This window comes from Lactuca sativa, chromosome 9 (assembly GCF_002870075.4).
Source record: "Lactuca sativa cultivar Salinas chromosome 9, Lsat_Salinas_v11, whole genome shotgun sequence".
Classification (NCBI taxonomy): Eukaryota; Viridiplantae; Streptophyta; class Magnoliopsida; order Asterales; family Asteraceae; genus Lactuca; species Lactuca sativa.
In genome coordinates, this window is record NC_056631.2 from 117,187,054 (window position 1) to 117,210,164 (window position 23,111).

The window sequence follows — 23,111 nt, forward strand, 5'->3', positions numbered from 1 at the left end:
TGCTAGAACTACAAATAGTCATCAAACAATTGGAGACCCTAGAAGTTCTTGTTAAGTCTAATTTAGGCTAGAACTTCCTTATTGGATCCAAATGGGCCAATAAGCTTCCAATTAGACTATCATGGGCTTAGAACCCTAATTGGGCTCTAATTGGACCCACACTTATTTATTTTAACATTTTAGGTCATGTTGGGCCTAGAATGAAATGGATTAAGAGCCTTGATACATGAATAACCTAAAACTAGTTCAAGAAAAACATAAAAATCCTACTACATTCTCTTAAGCATAAAACACACTCCAACTAACTCTAATTTTGGGCTTAGGGGAAAAAGCCCAAATTTTTCTTTTCCCTTTTTAAAAATCTCGGCCCAAAGGCCCAAACCCAAAGAGAAATGGAAGTGTTGACTTAATGCATGCCACCTCATCTTTACCCATAGGATATCCAAGCAACATCTCATGCCTCCATGCAAGCATCACTTCAAAAATCACTTCTTTCTCTTCCTCTCTCTCACTCTCGGCCACATCTCAAACACACACACACACATTTCACAAATTCCCTCAAAGAACATTCAAGAAAACTCTCTCATTTCCTCCCCATAAATTCGAGATTTCAAGAAGCTTTCAAGGAGATCTTTCAAGAAAAATCACCATCTAAGGTAAGGTTTTGCTTGGATCTATGACTTGTATTCTTTATTTATCAAAAATCCCCTCCTAATCCATGCAAAAATCGTGATCTTGCACCCTAGAACCATCTCAAACTCGAGATCTTCATCAAAGGGAGCTTAGGCCAAAAATCACTTCATTTTCCTTCCATTTTTCCTTGCAAAACCGAGTCAACACCCCAAGGTGAGCTTCATACCCCCTATTTTCTGTTTTTATGAGTTTTGTGGGGGGGGGGGAATACAAGTGAAAGTGTAGATCTATATGTGTTTTGTATGCCTTGTATGATTTCCATGCTTATATGTATGCTTATATGTGTTTTAATGTTGGATCTAGCCATTAAACCCCTCAAAACCGAGATATAACTTATGTTTTATGATTTTAGCTTCAAATATATTTCTACATATAAAGTGATACAAGAAAAATAGCTAAGTGGTTAGCAACAATTTTCTTTAAGCTAAAAACACACATTTTGGGCCAAAAATGTGAAAAATACAAAATTAAGGGCCCAAATTGACATTTCACAGATTCTGATGGATGAAATGTGCCAAAACAGTTTCCATAAAACTATTTCTGGAATTATATTCAATTAGAGGATTAAAAACATAAATTTCAAGCTTATTGGGCTAAAAATGAAAATTTCGGCCCAAGGAGGCCCATTATGCGAATTTTTCTGTTTTGGAGGGCCAAAACTGTGAATTTCTGTAAAACAGTGGACTATAAGTGTCCCAAATCCTTTTCAAAGGTTTAAAATGCTTTTTAAATTTAAAAAGGACCAAAGTTGCAAAAATTTTCCAATTTGGGCCAAAATTGTCAAAATTGCGAAAAGAAGGGCTGAAACCGAGAAAAACTGCATTTTCAGGGACTTAAACTGTTTTCTATGAAAAATATGCTGGAAAATATTAATTTCAATAATTTTTGGTGTTAAAATGTCAAGAAAAATAGTTTAAGGACCAAACCGGGAAATATTACAATAAAAGGGTTGAAAATGTAAATTTTACAAATAATGAGGGGCTGAAAACAGAAATATTTCAAGGCTAATTCAATATGTACAATTTGATCAAATAATGACACCGCGACTATCGACGAAATACAACTCATTACAATACCAAAAGTCATTGTTAAACGAATTGGCTCGGTCTCGAGCCAATGGAAATCTACAACTACTAACTCTTCGATACTACGATTCATACAAATAACGTTTGGTAATACATATACATACGAGTGTGCACAGACGTCTACGCACCATCTTCGGGCCCCAAAAGTGTAAAATCTTGCTTGTTGGGCCTAGCTAGCCCAATGACCTGATCTTAAGGCCCGAAGACACATATTTTCTACGAAGTGTTGAGTTTCACCGACTTGGCACAACGTAGAGTGACTTTCAATGGCTTGTACTACTGGTCCCCAAGGGTCCATGGTATTGCTAGAAGAGTCTGCATATTTTACGAGGCGGGTCGGGGACCCCTCGCACGCATATTTTCCCCAACCGGTTAATGGAGTCACCGGGGTCTTCGTGACCTCTTTCTCTTCGGATGTGGGACTACACCTTGTCCGGGCGATTGGATAACGCGATTAGTACTGACGACGCCTTCGGGAATCGTTAGTATATCTACAAACTGGGCGTTTGCGTAACGCGGGTTTGTAGTAAATAATCCTGCTCGAGAACCTTCCAACGTCGCCTGGGACTGACACTGCTATCTTCGTAATGGTTTCAACGCAACTTAATGGATTCCAAAGGAACTAGGGGAACATCGGGTTTTCCTAGGGTTTTCAATACGTACAGATTTGAAATGCATACATTTTCAATGAACATTTTTTTTTACAAGTATAGAAACAAACAAGCATACCTATGGATCTTCACAAATGTTTTCAAAAGCTTACCTTTTCAGAAAATATCGGATTTTCTGGTGGTTTTTCAAACAATACAAACATCCGATTTCAAACACTACTTATGAACTCACCAACATTTCATATGTTGACGTTTTTCAAAATACTTGTATTCTCAGGGAACCAGTGAATCAAGGGAAATCATACTCAGTGACGGTTGCAGTTTATTTTTGTATGAATTGAACAAATTAATTTTTGGGGAATGTAATGTTTAAACAATGTATGATATGTAAACACTACTGGTTGTACTATGTTGATGAATGGTGACGAATGTTGTTATGTTTCATATATAGTCAATGTTATGGTATTCAATTGAGTCACGACAGCCCCCGGACGTTTCCGCCGTCTGGTTCGGGGGTGTGACAGGTTGGTATCAGAGCTTTGTTTATAGTGAACTAGCATGTCGAGCCATACATTGATATGCAACTATAAACCAAAAAGAAGGACTAACATAACTCTGAACAAAACAAATAAATAAAATACACTTGCTTGCATTAGGAGTAAGGACCTAACGCTGAATCAAACACCATAATGCTGGTATCTCGGTTAACTCGGGACTGTTCTTAGTGATACCAAGGAGTGAATGTAGCCTGATCAACTACATTCTCTCCAAGGTAAAACTAACACACATCTTGATGAGATCGGAATAGCCAGGGAACCTAAAACTATACCCTTTATCACCCAAACAAAGAATGTTTGCTTAGTCTGTACAATAGTCATAGTACCCTAGGAATAATGTAGCATAATTACGTACTCGCGCAGACAGCATGGCTGGTTTTCATCACCCTGGAGACCCCTACTTCCCTAATCAGGGAAACAACGGGTGGCTAGAGGAGGAGGAGCCTGAGGAAGAGCCTGAAGAAGAACCTGAGGAGGACCCCGAAGAGGAATCAGACGGGGAACCGGAGGCAGAAGTCGAGGGCGAGCCTGCCGAACCCGAAGAAGACAAAGAACCTTTCGGAGAGGAGCTCGATGACAGCGAAGGGGGTGATTCGGACGCAGAGTCCGAGGTCATCAATCCCCCTTACCCGATCAGGGTGCCCGCTTATCGTGTGGGACCCACTGGACCTACCCCTCCTTGGGGCATTGATCTTTGGAGATGGAGCAGACATCAGGGACAGCGACCCCCGTTTGGCATGTCACGTGAGTTCTTTGACTTGAGGGACGGAGGACCGGCCGACCGAGCCCTACCGGTCATGGTGAGACGGTTACGGGACACCGGCGACCTTGCTCAGGACACTGTTGATCAAGTACGCCAGCTGTGGACTAGGGTCGAGCGTGCGGAACAGGAGACGCGTGACGTCCTCCGGGAGTTTCACATGAGGCAGGTAAGGTGGGAATCTCGACTCCAGGATGCAGAACGCTTGGTGGCTCGTCTTCAGGGAGCGTCCACATCTTCGGCACCACCTCCTGACGCAGCTCATCGCGGTTAGGGATAGACCTATCGTAGTAGGATATTAGTAACTATGTTATGTACTCCGGCTCTATGTTTAAGTGACTACACTACTCATGGAGCCGTTATGCTGTCGGATTAGTGTTACTTATGTATGCTCTTGCGAGCAAATTTTCTTGTACTAAACACGGATAATATTAATAAACTTTTGTGTGTTTTGCTATGATATTCTCAGTTGTTATATGTTGAGGCGTTATGATTGTATGCTTGATGATAGTAATGTTTAGGTTCGTACCCTACACCTAGTTAGTAGGATCATAACCTCACCGAAACCACGTACACTCAACATCTTTCCGTTTCATGACAGAAAGATGCCTCGCCCAGCTACTCGCGGAAATCCCGAATCAACCCCGCCCGAAGTTGACTCCACTGCTTTCCAGGCAGCCGTGTCTGCTGCGGTCACGGCAGCTATGGCACAACTTCACCGAGGAAACAATGGAGGAGGCAATGGTCAAGGCTCCGAAAGTTCGAACAACGGGACGAACCAAGGGCTCACTAAAACGTGCACCTACAAGGATTTTGCGAACGCTAAACCCCGAACTTTCAACGGCACTGGGGGAGTGATCGCTCTAAAGCGATGGATCGAGAAGGTAGAGTCGGTGTTCGAGATATGCGAGTGCCCCGAGCAGATGAAGGTGAAGTTCGCGGCCTGCACTTTTGTGGACCAAGCACTCACTTGGTGGAATGGTCACATAGAAGCTATGACACTCCCTGTTGCCAACTCTATACCCTGGACAGAAATGAAAGAGATGTTGACGGCTGAGTACTGCCCCCGAGGTGAAATACAGAAGATGGAGCAGGAGCTGTGGAATCTCACGGTGCAGAATGGGAACATCGATGCTTACATATTGAGATTCAGCGAACTATCCCTGTTGTGCCCGGGTATGATCACATCAGAGGGAAAGAAGATTGAACGATTCATCTGGGGACTGACATCCCCCATTCAAGGGAATGTGATAGCTGCTAACCCTGAAACGTTTGACAGCGCGAAGAGATTGGCAAAGAGGCTATATGATCATAACCACAAAAAGGGCGAAAAACCAGTGGAGACCGAGAAGAAGAAGGAGGGGGATGGTAAGAAGGGATGGAACCACAAAAGAAAGGGGCGTCAGGGCCCCGAGACCTCAAAAAGGCAACAAACAGTGGCAGTTAACGCTGTTACTGCGCCGGTTCCAGTCACCTCACATGCTCCAGCCTCAGCTGCTTCAAATGCTTCAAGGCCCTATTCTGGTAGCGCTCCCAAGTGCAATAAGTGCAGTTTCCATCATCATGGAGAATGTAAGGAGTTCCATTGCACCAGTTGCAACCGAAGGGGACACACTGCAAAGTTCTGCAGGACTTATCCTTCTCAGAACCAGAGTCAGGGAAACAACCAGAACAACAACAACAACCACCGCAACATCAACAACACCAATGCCAGCGGCAACAACGCAGGGCCTAGCCACACCTGTTTCGGGTGTGGAAGGACGGGACATTTCCGTCGAGATTGCCCTAACAACAACAACAACTCAGGAAACAGAGGAGCAGGAAGAATGCTGACTATGGGTCAGAGTGATGCAGTTCAAGATCCCGCAGTTGTGACCGGTACGTTTCTCCTAAACCACACTTATGCATGCATCTTATTTGATACCGGAGCGGAGCGAAGTTTCGTAAGCGAGAAGTTTAAACATTTACTAAAACAACAACCCCAGAAGCTAAATGAAACCTATACGGTGGAAATGGCCAATGGGAAAACCGAATCCACTAGGGAGATCTACATCGGATGTACCCTAACCCTTAACCAGCACGTCTTTCGAATAGACTTAATGCCAGTATCAATTAGGAGTTTCGATGTGATTATCGGCATGGATTGGTTAAGCCCCCACCATGCTGAGATTATGTGCCACGAGAAGGCCGTTCGCCTTCGTCTCCCAAATCACGAAACCCTAGTAATTTACGGAGACAAACCCAGTACGAATCTCCGCCTCATCTCGTGCATCAAAGCGCAAAAACACTTGCGAAAGAACAATTTGGCGTTCTTGGCTCACATAGTGGACAAGACCAAAGAAGAAACTAACATCCAAGAAATTCCGGTAGCGTGTGAATTTCCGGACGTGTTTCCCGAAGATCTTCCAGGAGTACCCCCAGAGAGACAGGTTGAATTCCGAATCGACCTCGTTCCAGGAGCAACTCCCCTCGCTAAATCACCATATCGGTTGGCACCTGCTGAAATGCAGGAATTATCCAGCCAACTCAGTGAGCTTCTGGACAAGGGATTTATCCGACCTAGCTACTCGCCATGGGGAGCTCCGGTGCTCTTTGTCAAAAAGAAGGATGGATCTTTCAGAATGTGCATCGATTACAGAGAGTTAAACAAACTCACTGTCAAAAACCGCTACCCACTCCCGCGAATCGATGATCTATTCGACCAGCTCCAAGGAGCTAGCTATTTTTCTAAAATAGACTTACGGTCCGGATACCACCAACTCAAAGTCCGAGAAGAGGATATTCCAAAAACCGCTTTTCGAACCCGCTATGGACATTATGAATTCGTCGTAATGCCCTTCGGTCTAACCAATGCACCTGCCGCATTTATGGACCTAATGAATCGAATCTGTCGACCGTTTCTGGACAACTTCGTCATTGTGTTTATTGATGACATCCTCGTCTATTCTCGAAGCAAAGAGGAGCATGGCCGACATCTCCGACAAATTTTAGAGACTCTGCGCACGGAAAAGCTTTACGCCAAACTCTCCAAGTGCGAGTTCTGGCTTCGGAGTGTGAATTTCTTAGGCCACGTAGTTAGCCAAGATGGAATTCATGTGGATCCCTCTAAGGTCAAAGCTGTGGAAGGATGGGCAACTCCGACTACGCCCATAGAAATTCGTCAGTTCTTAGGCCTAGCAGGGTACTATAGGAGATTCATCCAAAACTTCTCTAAGATCGCCAAGCCGCTTACCTTGCTTACGCAAAAGGGCGTGCCATTCAAGTGGACAGACCGACAAGAGATTGCATTTCGAACCTTGAAGCAAGCTCTTTGCAGCGCTCCTGTACTATCTCTACCTGAAGGAACGGAAGATTTTGTAGTTTACTGTGACGCGTCAAATCAAGGCTTAGGTTGCGTTCTCATGCAACGTGGAAGAGTGATAGCATATGCGTCCCGTCAACTAAAGACGCACGAAGTAAATTACACGACCCATGACCTAGAACTGGGAGCCGTGGTCTTCGCCCTAAAAATTTGGAGGCACTACCTGTACGGTACCAAGTGCACCATCTTCACAGACCACAAGAGCCTCCAGCACATCTTGAATCAGAAGGAGCTGAACATGAGACAACGAAGATGGGTGGAGTTGTTAAACGACTACGAATGCGAGATCAAGTACCATCCAGGCAAGGCCAACGTGGTAGCTGACGCATTAAGTCGGAAGGAATACACAAACCGCCGTACGAAGACGCACTCGATAACCATTCAGTCTCATCTGACCGCTCAAATTGCATCAGTCCAGGCAGAGGCTATGAAAGCGGAAAATAGAACTAGCGAGGCATTACGCGGAATGGAGAAGTACCCTCACCTATTCTAGCAATTCTCAAATCTAGCTTTCAAACAGAATTTCGGGACGAAATTCCCTCTAACGGGGGGATGATGTCACAACTGTAAATTTTGAGCCATGTAATCTATACATTTAAGTTAATGTGAATCAAAAACTTCAATCAAATACAACATGCTAGAACTACAAATAGTCATCAAACAATTGGAGACCCTAGAAGTTCTTGTTAAGTCTAATTTAGGCTAGAACTTCCTTATTGGATCCAAATGGGCCAATAAGCTTCCAATTAGACTATCATGGGCTTAGAACCCTAATTGGGCTCTAATTGGACCCACACTTATTTATTTTAACATTTTAGGTCATGTTGGGCCTAGAATGAAATGGATTAAGAGCCTTGATACATGAATAACCTAAAACTAGTTCAAGAAAAACATAAAAATCCTACTACATTCTCTTAAGCATAAAACACACTCCAACTAACTCTAATTTTGGGCTTAGGGGAAAAAGCCCAAATTTTTCTTTTCCCTTTTTAAAAATCTCGGCCCAAAGGCCCAAACCCAAAGAGAAATGGAAGTGTTGACTTAATGCATGCCACCTCATCTTTACCCATAGGATATCCAAGCAACATCTCATGCCTCCATGCAAGCATCACTTCAAAAATCACTTCTTTCTCTTCCTCTCTCTCACTCTCGGCCACATCTCAAACACACACACACACATTTCACAAATTCCCTCAAAGAACATTCAAGAAAACTCTCTCATTTCCTCCCCATAAATTCGAGATTTCAAGAAGCTTTCAAGGAGATCTTTCAAGAAAAATCACCATCTAAGGTAAGGTTTTGCTTGGATCTATGACTTGTATTCTTTATTTATCAAAAATCCCCTCCTAATCCATGCAAAAATCGTGATCTTGCACCCTAGAACCATCTCAAACTCGAGATCTTCATCAAAGGGAGCTTAGGCCAAAAATCACTTCATTTTCCTTCCATTTTTCCTTGCAAAACCGAGTCAACACCCCAAGGTGAGCTTCATACCCCCTATTTTCTGTTTTTATGAGTTTTGTGGGGGGGGGGGGGGAATACAAGTGAAAGTGTAGATCTATATGTGTTTTGTATGCCTTGTATGATTTCCATGCTTATATGTATGCTTATATGTGTTTTAATGTTGGATCTAGCCATTAAACCCCTCAAAACCGAGATATAACTTATGTTTTATGATTTTAGCTTCAAATATATTTCTACATATAAAGTGATACAAGAAAAATAGCTAAGTGGTTAGCAACAATTTTCTTTAAGCTAAAAACACACATTTTGGGCCAAAAATGTGAAAAATACAAAATTAAGGGCCCAAATTGACATTTCACAGATTCTGATGGATGAAATGTGCCAAAACAGTTTCCATAAAACTATTTCTGGAATTATATTCAATTAGAGGATTAAAAACATAAATTTCAAGCTTATTGGGCTAAAAATGAAAATTTCGGCCCAAGGAGGCCCATTATGCGAATTTTTCTGTTTTGGAGGGCCAAAACTGTGAATTTCTGTAAAACAGTGGACTATAAGTGTCCCAAATCCTTTTCAAAGGTTTAAAATGCTTTTTAAATTTAAAAAGGACCAAAGTTGCAAAAATTTTCCAATTTGGGCCAAAATTGTCAAAATTGCGAAAAGAAGGGCTGAAACCGAGAAAAACTGCATTTTCAGGGACTTAAACTGTTTTCTATGAAAAATATGCTGGAAAATATTAATTTCAATAATTTTTGGTGTTAAAATGTCAAGAAAAATAGTTTAAGGACCAAACCGGGAAATATTACAATAAAAGGGTTGAAAATGTAAATTTTACAAATAATGAGGGGCTGAAAACAGAAATATTTCAAGGCTAATTCAATATGTACAATTTGATCAAATAATGACACCGCGACTATCGACGAAATACAACTCATTACAATACCAAAAGTCATTGTTAAACGAATTGGCTCGGTCTCGAGCCAATGGAAATCTACAACTACTAACTCTTCGATACTACGATTCATACAAATAACGTTTGGTAATACATATACATACGAGTGTGCACAGACGTCTACGCACCATCTTCGGGCCCCAAAAGTGTAAAATCTTGCTTGTTGGGCCTAGCTAGCCCAATGACCTGATCTTAAGGCCCGAAGACACATATTTTCTACGAAGTGTTGAGTTTCACCGACTTGGCACAACGTAGAGTGACTTTCAATGGCTTGTACTACTGGTCCCCAAGGGTCCATGGTATTGCTAGAAGAGTCTGCATATTTTACGAGGCGGGTCGGGGACCCCTCGCACGCATATTTTCCCCAACCGGTTAATGGAGTCACCGGGGTCTTCGTGACCTCTTTCTCTTCGGATGTGGGACTACACCTTGTCCGGGCGATTGGATAACGCGATTAGTACTGACGACGCCTTCGGGAATCGTTAGTATATCTACAAACTGGGCGTTTGCGTAACGCGGGTTTGTAGTAAATAATCCTGCTCGAGAACCTTCCAACGTCGCCTGGGACTGACACTGCTATCTTCGTAATGGTTTCAACGCAACTTAATGGATTCCAAAGGAACTAGGGGAACATCGGGTTTTCCTAGGGTTTTCAATACGTACAGATTTGAAATGCATACATTTTCAATGAACATTTTTTTTACAAGTATAGAAACAAACAAGCATACCTATGGATCTTCACAAATGTTTTCAAAAGCTTACCTTTTCAGAAAATATCGGATTTTCTGGTGGTTTTTCAAACAATACAAACATCCGATTTCAAACACTACTTATGAACTCACCAACATTTCATATGTTGACGTTTTTCAAAATACTTGTATTCTCAGGGAACCAGTGAATCAAGGGAAATCATACTCAGTGACGGTTGCAGTTTATTTTTGTATGAATTGAACAAATTAATTTTTGGGGAATGTAATGTTTAAACAATGTATGATATGTAAACACTACTGGTTGTACTATGTTGATGAATGGTGACGAATGTTGTTATGTTTCATATATATTCAATGTTATGGTATTCAATTGAGTCACGACAGCCCCCGGACGTTTCCGCCGTCTGGTTCGGGGGTGTGACAAAGGGTATACATCCATGTCCATACGTACCAGTTAGATTACTAGTAAGCTACCATATGGGTAGTTTAGGAAGATACTAGAACTATTACTAGAACACGATATCATAAAATGAGTCAGTTCGTTCATGAGTCAATACTTTCTAGAACATTACAATACATTACTATACTTTCTAGGTAGAGAGCACGTACATTACAGATAGAACAGTTCGTTACATTACACTTACATTAATACGCCAATAAAATTGTGATCCACTGTATGGAAGCATGCCTTAATTGTCATGACCCGGGTTGTAGCCAGAGTCTCTTGAAGGGAGTGCGTGAGTTTGCGTATAGATCTATACTGGATTGACTATCCTACACCTTGCTGCTAGCCACAGCAGGACCGGCAGGTCTGCGGGTGCCAAACGTCATACCTTATTTTCGACTATACGTTGTCGTTGTTACCAGTCTATAGTATGGTGCAATTTATCACATAATGCCTTAATATAAATCCGGTTTAAGGTAGTTAGTACGACAGTAGTTCTTATAGCACTACACCATAGTACTATTTCATTTTCCCATTTCATTCACTTCGTGAACATTCACACGACGCACGATAATGTAGAAACTATATTTTTGTTAATGATAGTTATACTTGGGAAAATACATACTCTTACAAGAGACACACATCCAGACACTAGATGCCTAGGTAGAAGGCTACATTCAGAACAGTTAGGTCTTGGTAGAAGACACCTTCATATACTAGTAGAATCATAGGGATTTCTAGGGTTTTTCAAACACTTACAGTTCATATACACTTTCAATACTTACAATACATAGACTTACAAATTCTTACATACAACTACTTACTTATAAATTAAGACACTATATACTTATGATCTCACCAGCTTCAAAGCTGATACTCGCTTTCAAAATTACTTGTATCCTCAGGTCATCATAGACAGGTACCGATGCAAGGAGAAAGGAAGATGGAGCTTGTTCAAGACTTATCTTTCATTTTGATTTATGCTTTAGTGTTTATCAAAATTTAACAGAACACATTTGTATAATAATTATATTATTAATGCAATGGATGATGTTGTTGCTTGTTTACTACTTTACATTGTTGTTGATATTATACATGACGTCCTTCGCCACAGAACGTTTCCGCCGTTCTTGGTTTTGGGGTGTGACATAGCCGAAACGGTTCGCGGGAACCCTTGCTATGCATGGAGGATTGACTACCTCCGGTTTCGCTTCTAATTCTTCTCATAGCCATCCACCATTTCTCTGGTTGGGAAAGTAGGGATCGCATGGTAAGTAGGATCTTGCTATGTTGTACGTGCGATAATAGGAGTAGAACAGATAACTACTTGGGCGTCTAACTCTATAATTAATTACTTATAGGGGTCTTTAGTTTTCACATAAGTTGGTTATAGTATTACAAAATACTCCTATATTATTTTAATGTTTGATTTGTGCTATTCAATGTTTGTTTTTAGATAGAATTGGTAAGTGTTTAGACATGTTTCAACGCCACAACCATTCTCGGGCATATGCTAATCACTTCTGGGTTAGACATAGTTGATCAGGCTATGTCCTTTCCAGACCTGACTATACATCCCCAAGCCTACTTGTGCCATTCAACAATCATTGCTTTTGTTTTGTTCTACCATGATGTTGATCTTAGTATGTATGCATGCATGTATACTTTTAATAAGAAACTATTTATTTCTAAAAGTATAGTTATTTGGAAAATGTTAAATCAGAGACCTTAGTCCCAATGCATTTATAGTTTGTATATCTTATGTGGTTCGATATACTTAGTTCACTATAAACAATTCTCTGATACCAATCTGTCACACCCTCAAACCAAGGATTGCGGAAACGTCCGGGGGTGGAGGACTTCATGTATAGTATCACAACAACGAGTATAATAGTGCTCAAAGTAAATACAACCATCATAAATATAATTGAAAAAGTTACACCAAAGTATATGTTTACATGATTCAAATCACTTACATTATGATGACAAAATGAACTGTTTAACGATTTATCGTCCCATCCTCAAAACGCTGTTGATTTCCTGTTTCACTGAATTCCTGAGAATACAAGTAGTTTTGAAAAAGTGTCAACACAAAGGTTGGTGAGTTCATAAGTTTTTGAGATAAGGAGTTTGGAAACCGTTCTTTGTAATGTGTTGTGTGTTACCAAGAAAATTTCAATATTTTCCTTTTAAACGTTATGTGGTCCTAAATCCCAGGACCAAGAGTAAACAAGTATTTTCCATACTTAACGATATAATCGTGGTTTTAAATCGGCATAAAACCCTTTTTGATTTGAGGGAAAATCCTGTAATGAATTACGTGTAGTCTTAAATACCAAGACTGAAATTGTACAGTAATATCCGTACTTATTGAGATAGAAGGTGATTTTAAATTGACATAAAACCCTTTTTATTATGAAAATTCCCGTAAACTTTATGACTTGTTAACTTTCTATGTGAGTCGCTATAACCATACTATGACTGAATGAACCTGCCACAACGTTTCTTAGGCGTCGCGAAACTGATATGACATTTGTCACCACAGACCTGTCGGTCTAGCTGTTGCATGCAGCTCAGGTGTGGGGTGTCTAACCCAATATAGATCTATACACAACTATCACGTTCCCCCTACAAGAGACTCTGGTTATAACTACCAGGAATTTGGATCCCGCACTCGGACGTACGGAAAGAGAATGTCTCATAATTTAAGTTAACAAGTTTACGTGTAGTGTGCGTGAGTGTAAAACCTTTTTCTATGGGAATAAAACCTTCTGAAATGTGTTTGATATGTTAATGGAAACATAAACCATACCTATTAAAGTTTATCAAAACGTTTAAATGTAATAGTTATAACCTTGTTTATTATGGTTAACTACTGTATTTGTGACGGTAAAAACCCTTTTGTTTACCGATATGTATATGTACTTTTTACCAAAGTCAAGCAACATGCATTATAACAACTAATTGATTACCATAATTTTGTAGGTAAAAAATCCATTTGTTTTCTGATATATGACTATATACTAAGTCAAAATGTCATCTATTTGTAAGAACATATTTTCACATAAAGATATACACCTTGCTCAACATGTTACAAGGTGAAATAAAATTGATAGCATTTTTCTATTGTTAATATTTTCATTTACTATTCTTAGAAAATTTATAGAAAAATCATCAAAGGTCCAAATCAGAATCCGTAAATTCTGAGAGTTTGGGAAATGAGTCTAGTTTGTTCATAATTTTTATTATGAATTTTAATGACCTCCAACTTGTGTGAAAAAGTCCATAATCACAGACTGGTCCGGATTGATGTTTGAAATGATAGGCAGTTTTGTAAAAATCACCATAAATTGTAGAAAAATTATATGGAGTTGTGCAAGTAGTCATTTTATAGCTAAGAACAGGAACTACTTGCATCTAAACAATTTTTGAAAACTAAAATGTTTAGGTTGTCCAAAAAAGTCCGTGAATGGACTCAACTTTTCTGATGAAGGCTGTTAGAAAATTTTAGTTATGTTCTTGGTGTTTTAACTTGTATCCCCACCCCCCCCCCCCCCACCCTAAAAACTTAAGAAAACATGAAAATATAGGGGTATGAACTCACCTTAAGTGATTTCAGTGGGTGAATGTTGAAGATGAGAAGTGTTCAACTCAAGAACACTTGACGATGCCTTGAAGATTTTCGAGGATCTAACATCAAAGTGATGGAGTTTGTGTAAGAAATAAATGATTTGAGAAGAATGAAGTGTAATAATCACAAGGGGGTGAATTATACTTACAAGAGTATAATAAAGCTTGATTATCAGCCTTGGAGTCTCGAAATAGAGAGAAAAAGTTTGAGAGAAAAGTGTTTGGTCTTTTGGTGGGAAATGAGAGAATGAATGAAGTGTTAGGAGAGAGGATGGATGCTCCATCACTAAGAACGTGGGGAATGGTTGATGATTGATGGAAAGGTACAAGGAAGTGACTAGGGATGGTGGGGAGGAGTGTGGGTTAGTCATGGAATGGGTATGGTGGTTGCTTGTGTCATAATACAAAGAAAAGTCAACACTCAACCTTTGTACTTCACTCACTCTTCTTGGATAAGGTTTATCCCCCAAAAACGTGATTAATTAATAAATATGGGGCCTTATATGTTAAAATAAAGTTTTGGGTGAAAATACCGCGTTAAAACAATTAAAAATGCGCCTAAAACGCAAAACTAGTCGAAAACCAGGTGAAAAAAAGAGCTCCCTATGAGGCCTCTTGGTCCTAGGCCAAGGTTCGGTCCTTTCTGCTGCTGGGCCGAAGGCGAAATGGAGCGAAAGTGGGGGTAGGAGGTGAAGGCGAAGGTAGCTTCAGTCCCTTGTGCGAGGTTCGGGCCCGAGAGGACCCTTCGGGTTCGGTCCAAGAGGGTTCAGTCCGAGATGTGCATTTCGCTTCTGATGCCTTCGCTTCTAAAAAGTTCGCTTCTAACAAGTTCGGTTCCTAAGAGGGGTTTCGGGTCCTTAAGAGGGTTACGCTCCTTAACAGGGGTTTCGGGTCCTTAAGTCTATTTTATCTGTTTTTACCCTGTTTTAAGCGGTTTTTGACCTGGTTAAGGGTCGGGATGGCCCGAAAGACTACAAAAAGTTTAAGGAACTTTTGGGAGAGATTTCACATTCTTGGAGAGATTTGGGAGAGATTTGACATACTCAGAGAGATTTCTCATATGGAGAGAGATTTGAGAGAGAATCCACATTCTAGGAGAGATTTGGGAGAGATTTGACATACTTGGAGAGATTTCTCATACGGAGAGAAATTTGGGAGAGATTCCACATTCTTGGAGAGATTTGGGAGAGATTTGACATACTTGGAGAGATTTCTCATACGGAGAGACATTTGGGAGAGATTTCAAATTCTTGGAGAGATTTGGGAGAGATTTGACATACTTGGAGAGATTTCTCATACGGAGAGAGATTTTGGAGAGATTCCATATTCTTGGAGAGATTTCTCATACGGAGAGAGATTTGAGATAAAGAGAGATAGAGTGAAAACGATTGAGAGAGGTTTCGTGTGTGACATTTGTGAGTGTTTGGCTTGCAACGCAAGGTCCGTAAGTCCCGTTAAGCCATGTTTAAGGACCTTACACACTCCCGATGACTACGCAACATTGTTTTATCGGTTTGGTTCGTTACTTACCAGAGTTTTAGGTTAGGGGAATCTAGATGTACGGACTTTTCGATTGTGTTAGGGTGCAAAGTCACTCTTGGATGTAGTGTTTTAGGCTTTCCCCTTTGTATGTGTAAATGGGTTGAGTCTTTCCTATAAATAGGAAGTGAGTGACTCCCATTATGTAAGAGAATCCATTTGGAGTGGTAGACTAAAGAGAGAAACTTTATACAAACCCATTTGTATATTATTTCTAGATCTAATAAGAGCTTACAAAGATTTATTTACTCCTTGTGTTCTTGATTTTACATGATGATTCACTAGATCTTTCTAATTCCGCACATGCCATCATAATCAACACCACTACAATTGGTATCAGAGCGGGTGTTCTTTATTTGATCAAGAATTGATCCTTGATGGCTTTCTTGATTTGGTGATTCATTTTTTGATCATGGATCTTCGTGTTTAGAAAGTGTTTTGTGTTCTAGAAATCGAATTTTTCTTTGATTTGATCCATAATTCGACTTTCTCTCTCTAGAATACTTGTTTGTTTCACTTTCTCTCTCTAGAGATCTCCTTGATTTACACTTTCTCTCTCTAGAAAACCCAAGTTCATAACATTTGATTCAAAAGAAAAGAAGCAATTATGGAGAAATGGATGATACATAGTAAAGATGTGTCAAAGTGAATGCTCATTTGAATATCTTCTTTATAGCTTAACTGTTGGATTGAAAAGTGAATGTGATATTGTTGTAAATGGAGAAAAGAATGAAGTTGGAGAATTAATTAGTTGTCCAATTTTTCGAACCAAACATTTGTTTGATCATTTGGTTACAACATATCAAAAGAGACAAAGAAATAGAAGAGATGGAGAAGTCTTAAAAGAAATTTCTCGTGCTGAATGCAAATATGGAAGTAATAAACTTGAATATTATGCAGATTATTGTGAAGCTCGGGATGGTGTTCTTGATGATGATGATGTTCAAGAAAAAGGAGTTCAAGTTGATGTTCATGATGAAAAAGTTTTTTGCTCGATTGGATTTCAAACCGATGATATTTTGTGTTCTTGTGATTCGTTTGAAGGAATGATTCCTTATTGGAAGCCGGTGATCCTAGAAAATCACAAGTATCAAACTCCAAAAGATTTGATTCAAACTCAAAATGTTCATGTTGTTGAAAGTGGGTTTTTTCATGGAGTCAAGTATTCAAGATGTAAAAAGATGAGAAAGAAAAAGAAGAAGAAGATCAATCGCAAAAACAAGCGGGTTTACTCACAAAAATCGTCAAATATTGTGAAGTCGAAATCCGTGAAGCAAATTTAGGTTCCAAAGCAACAATCTCCAAATGTTGCATTGAATTTGAAGTCAGAACCCAAATGTGTTGGTGGTTCTTTTGAAGATGTTCTTGGATCGTTGAAGAACACGAAGAACAGGAAGAACGAGTTGTACATCTCGCATAGTGGGTGGTACAATGTTCGATTTGGAGATTTCCTCATTCCGACAAAAGAACCAAGATTTTCCAAATTTGATTCATTCGTTGAAAATGGATCTCGATTCGTCAAAAAGGTATCTCAAATTCTCAAATGGATTCCAAAACATCCATGATTTCGATTTGTAGCTTGCGTTTTTCGTTTTTGATCGATTTGTCTTGTTGGATCAAATCCGTTTCAACACCATTGATGATCCAACATAATTTTTCTTTGATCAAATTAGAAAAATCAAAATCAAATATTAATGTTTCTTTGTCACTGTTCATCAGTTTGTGCTTTCGAAGCCCAATCCATCTTTAAGTCATTTATTATTGACTTGAAGCCCAAAATCAATGTTCGTATACTGTTCATGAAAAACTTTTGAGCCCATACGTTTTTTGTGATCTGATTCCATTACTTGAACCCAAGATTGATTAAATCATTTTGATACTCTCACCGTCTTCATTCTTATCTTACGCATAGCCAACTTGTACTCTCATTATCGTTCCTTTATTCCAATTTCATCGATCATTCTGAATAATTGATTAATGCTTGTTTTGATGATTAAAATAGCTTTCAGAATCAGTTTGGTATAATATGTTTGATTTTCAAATCGATTTTGTTATAATCGTTGTCAGTATCGACGAATTGAAAAGTCAAAACTTCATATAAAAGTCAAATTTGAGTTACATGACGGTCGAGTTTGATTCGCGATTGATGGTTGTCAAGCTTGAATCGATAGTCTGGTTTGTACTATGATTTCAAAGAATTGGTGATATGAAATCGCAAGTCAATTGTTGTGAAGTTTAAGCCAATTTTACATCTTGAATCAAAAAGGTCAATGTCGACGGCTTGATGATTACCGGTTCATGAGTTGGATGTCCATTGATTTTAAAAGATGTTGAAGTCGATTGATGAACGAATGGAGTTAAGAAATCAATGTCGATTATTGATTTTGAGTTCGTTGACGAATCTGATTTGGGGTGTGTTGATCGAATGTGTTGGAATCAAAAATTTACTGGAATGAGTTGGAGTCAATCGATTGAAGTCAAAATAGAGTTCGTTTATGGAAGAATCGCTTGATTTTGAAAATTTGGGTTTGATTGACTAATGAAGATTTTGGGTTGGCGAATGAAATGCGAATGACGAAAATTTTGTGGTTAATGGTCAAACAAGTTTCGCATGTGAACTGGATGATTGGGTTAACTAATGGTTGATTTTGATTTGGTTGATTGTTTCTGGGAAGCGAAGTTCGTGAGATTGAATTCAAGTTTAGTTTATTGATTTGGTTCATTCTGTGAGTTCACAAGATTGATTTGTGCGAGTTCACATATGGGTCTCAAAATGGTTCGCATATAAGGATGTGATATGGGTAGTTCACATCTAGTACCAATTTGGAAGTCAAACAGGGAGTTCATTCGCAATCTGTGATGTTTTGAAGATGTTCGCATCTGGAAGCAAAGTGGAGAAGAAACAGATTATGTCGATTCGCATCCCTGAACTTTCAAAGATGCAACTTCACAAATGGGGTCATAAAATGACAAAAATGCATAATTTCCATCTCATACACCTGCAATTTTGTAATATTGGCAGTTTATACCCAACTTCGCAAATGGGAAATATAAGGTGAGAAATTGCAGAATTTTCAGTTCTGGTCCCTACAGTTTGTGCGTATTTACGCTTTATGCCCGGTTTCGCAAATGGGCTAGAGTTTCGCATATTTGACTGTTTTTGGCGCAACGGGTCCCTGCAGAATTCAGAAGTTATATTTTTTACCCGGATTTTGAAAAATCTTGCAACTTTCACCCAAAAAGTCAAAAAATTTCATAAATTGGAAATTTTTTGTGGCTTTTTCGTGATTGTTTTTCCGTGCAAGATTTATGGTGATTCATTTTTGGTACACATCAAGGGGGAGTATCGTGAAGACTATTCCTCGGGCGCTTCTCATCCTTAGTGGGTTTTATAATCATTTTTTTGATTATAAAAAGGGGGAGAATGATGGGTATTCGAAGCATCTCGGGTTTGTCGAATATTCGTTTGCGGATTTGAAGATCGGTATTACTTCGAGGGGCAGTTTGGTCTTGATCGCGCTAGCTCGTTGGAGATTGAAGTCGGACATCCAATCATAACTTTGAGGGGGAGAATGTTAGGGTGCAAAGTCACTCTTGGATGTAGTGTTTTAGGCTTTCTCCTTTGTATGTGTAAATGGGTTGAGTCTTTCCTATAAATAAGAAGTGAGTGACTCCCATTATGTAAGAGAAACCATTTGGAGTGTTAGACTAGAGAGAGAAACTTTGTACAAACCCATTTGTATATTCTTTCTAGATCTAATAAGATCTTACAAAGATTTATTTACTCCTTGTGTTCTTGATTTTTACCTGATGATTCACTAGATCTTTCTAATTCTGCATATGCCATCATAATCAACACCACTACAGATTGATCATTTCTCATTAGCATAGCGAGTTGTATAGTAATTACCTAATGTAAGCCCTAGTACACAAGGGTTAGTTGAGTCGATCGGTTTGACTTGTTGACTTTAGTTGACTTTGCCTTGACTGGAATTTGACAATTGTCACATCATCCCCCCGTTAGAGGGAATTTCGTCCCGAAATCAGCACTTTGGAGAAAAGATGGGGAAAACTTCTCGTAGTACAAGAAATTGATATGGCCGGGACCAATCCGCCTGATGTTAAATGACGCCTTGGAATTTCTTATTGTAACTCGAGCTAAATCAATTTAAAGGAGTGTTGGTTTTGAAATGATAGTGTATTCTATGTGTGCCTTTATGCTCCCCGCTACAAAGTGAAGTCTCTCGTTCATTTCGATTTCGCCAAGTGGTAAGTGGGCACACCCATGTTTTACCGAAGTTAATCACCCAAGCTATTAACATGTCACCCAAGTTTTGAACAATCCCTTTTGTTCTGCCCGTTGTTTTGTTGTTTGTAGGCCATGCTCAAGTCTAACCTTGCTCCCTACAAGGGTCTCCAGGGTTACGAAACGAATCTACTATCTCTGATAGGGATAACAGATATTAGTAGACCCTATGGTCGCATAATCTCTTTGATGTACGTTCTAATCGATTCCTCCATCATGTCGGTTTGTTTGATTAGTAGGGAGTGTGCGTTTTCAGCCAGTTTGTCGACGGTTACACAAATGGTCCAATGCCTTGGGTAGCTTGGTTATGAAGCCCATGGTTAGCCGCTCCCACTTCCTTTAAGGTATCACTGGTTGTTGTAGGAGACGTGAAGGCTTCCTTTATTCTCTCTTCTCATTGGCACAAGCTCGATACTTTCCCACATGTGTAACGATGTCTGCTTTCCTATTCACCTACTGAGGGTACTTTTTGAGCTCCGGACACATTTTATCCGAGCCTGGATGAAGGGGAGTAGAGAGTTTTCATGTGCTTCGTCCGTGACATTATTTCTGAATCCATCAACCTCGGTGTCCAGATCCGGTTCATGGGATAACATGCCCTGCTGTCCGTGCCATCTAGGTTCTTATGATCGGTGAAGATTGTATGCTTCGTGTCGTGGAGATAGTGCCTCCAGACCTCTAGGATGAACACTACCACTCCTAGTTCGAGGTCATGTGTTATCTAGCTAACCTCGTACGTATTTAGCTGTCTTAAATCATAAGTAATAACCTTTCCTCAGAGCGCTGCATAGCGCATGTTGTAGTGTTCCTCGAGTGCTTAGCTTAGTAGGAAGCATAAGGGTTTGGTGTACGCGACTAGACTTATTCGGATGGTAGGACGTTCACTCGTCCTCCTGGGCAACCTTGGCCCGAAGTTTATGGCAGGACTCGTACCTGGTCCATCTATCATTAACTTGAGCATATAGGTCGTATGTACTTAAGGTTGGCAAGACAGTTGGATGGGTGACTCTGCCCCAAGTCCACCATCAGACATGGAACAGGAAATAGGGCGGAAGCACACATCCAATGTCCATAGAATCTTAATTATATGTTGTCACTCGCGTATACACATTGTAGTGGTAGACTAACCATATCTGTCCCAAGCTTCTGTGCTTGAACCTTGTCTATTATATGCGTGACATTCCCGAAGGGTCTCCTGGAAATACTTGTGATAAGGTTTCGGGAAGTATAACACTCCTCTGGTGTGTGTTTTGGGGTTTCAAAGCGAGAGATGACCCGGAGGTCCGTGCTTGATGTCTTTGTGGGAGACAAAGGTTTCGATATTCGGTGGGTTAGGTGAAGGGTCCATTCATAGTCGTTAAACCGGGAAGATGAGGACTATACCAATCAAAATTGAATGGTGACTACAGTATCTCTTTAGATAAAATGTGTGTTAATTTGTATTCATAAGGAGTGCTCATTAGAGTGATAGAGTATTTTGTGTTTCTTTCCTGTGTGTTCCGTTTTGTTCGATATTATTATTACTGTAGATGTTTCATACTGTAGTGTCTAGCACTGGTAGTGGGTTTGTTTTGATAGCTAGTAATGATACTTGATATCATGATCCCTGACTGGTCATTTTGTGATCGAGCGGTATATGAACGTCGTATGTAATTTGATGTTGGTGACATCGTCGAGTGGGTGGCTCCACTCAATTCCCACTACTTGACATGGAACAGGAGTCAGGTTGGAATTATTTGTATCAAGACTTTAGTATTTTGATTATAATTAACCTCGGTTTATGTACAAAGTCGTCACAGATTACAGGTAATGATCCTAGGGTCATATATGAGTGTCGTTGGTTTGATTCGAATGATAGATTATTTTAACTACTTTTAGAGAGACGGTGATTTTAGCAAGCATACCAAATTCATTACAAACATATGGTACTTGAACGTTTTTGTCGTTGGAAACATTACAAAAGTCCTAATAGGTTTCCTTGCTGCTCCTGCCGGTGTGTTCATCAAACTCCTCCTGCTCCTCCGTCATTCCACTCAGTTGGACAATCTCTTTTGAAGTGTCCCATTTCACCACATAAGTAGCATACTGGTCCTACCTTGGTGCTGGTGATTGAAGGGAGATGCTGGGTCGGGGCCTTGCAGAAACGGACAATATGTCCTTTCCTGTTGCAGTTGTTATAGTGTAAAATCCGGAAAGCTCCAGTGTGATGGTAGTTACACTTGTTACACTTTAAGAGTTCTCCCATATATTTCTTGTCTGATACTTGAGCGATAGATGTTGTGGCTGATGTCGAGGCATGTGCTGTGACTGTTGTCGTAGTTGCAGGGGTGGCCATGGGTTGTTGTCTTTTAGCGGATCTTTGAGGTTGGTTGCACTCCTTTTTGTTCCAAAACTTTCGCTTCTTGTTCGTAGGTTTGTGGCCTGAGGTATTTCCGTTGGTAGACGCCCGCTGGTGTTCTTGATTGATAATGCGGTTGGTATTTCTGACACCATCTCCGTGTCTGCTGGCGTGGGTAGCATTTAGCTGTGACATGACGGCTGCCACGGCTGCCATGACTGCAGCTTGAAAAGTAGCAGAGTCTATTTCCAGGGTTGGTGCCTTGCTAGTTGGTTGGTTGCCTCTTGGTGAAGACATAGCTCTGCTTCACGATGAAAATGAATTCGTGAGTGGGAATAATTATCTCAAGTGCACCCTTACAATTTATATTTACACATATAAATTTTTGCACATTACTATACTATTCCTAGTGTTTCTGCTAACGTTCCTGAGACAGAGTTATAGTAGTGGGTAGAAGCAGGTTTCATACGGGCGTTTTAAGATTTACTCATCTTGGGATCATGTTTCTTCAAACACACTTGGCTGAGGGGTTTTGATGGGATCCAGTGCATTAGTGCTGGAAAGATCGCACCTTATAGATCTACGAAGAAGGCACCTCTCAACCAAAATGTTCAAAGGTGAGACGATAATGAGTTTTGAGAATGGCTATGTCGCGAGTTT